At 60.9% G+C, this 238-nt stretch overlaps 1 non-coding gene across 1 annotated transcript; it reads left to right on the forward strand.

The window, feature by feature from the left end:
• Positions 1 to 94: 94 nt before the first annotated feature.
• TRNAK-CUU lies at positions 95 to 167 on the forward strand. The gene has a single exon. It is a non-coding gene; the product is annotated as a tRNA-Lys (tRNA).
• The last annotated feature ends 71 nt before the right edge of the window (positions 168 to 238 follow it).

The following is a 238-nucleotide window of genomic DNA, read 5'->3' on the forward strand; positions in this document are numbered from 1 at the left end:
AGCCGGGCACGCGCCCTCTGGCGGCCGAAGGAGGGAACACTCACTGCCGGTGGGGCGGTGTCGACACCTGCTGCGGCCGCTGGGTGAGCATGGCGCCCGGCTAGCTCAGTCGGTAGAGCATGGGACTCTTAATCCCAGGGTCGTGGGTTCGAGCCCCACGTTGGGCGCATCATTTTTTTCCTATTTTTTCTCGGTTTTTATTAATTTTTTTCCCCCAGTCTGGCTCCTCCCGGCTCGG

Source organism: Pyrgilauda ruficollis, unplaced genomic scaffold (genome assembly GCF_017590135.1).
Source record: "Pyrgilauda ruficollis isolate IOZ18807 unplaced genomic scaffold, ASM1759013v1 scaffold21266, whole genome shotgun sequence".
Taxonomy (NCBI): Eukaryota; Metazoa; Chordata; class Aves; order Passeriformes; family Passeridae; genus Pyrgilauda; species Pyrgilauda ruficollis.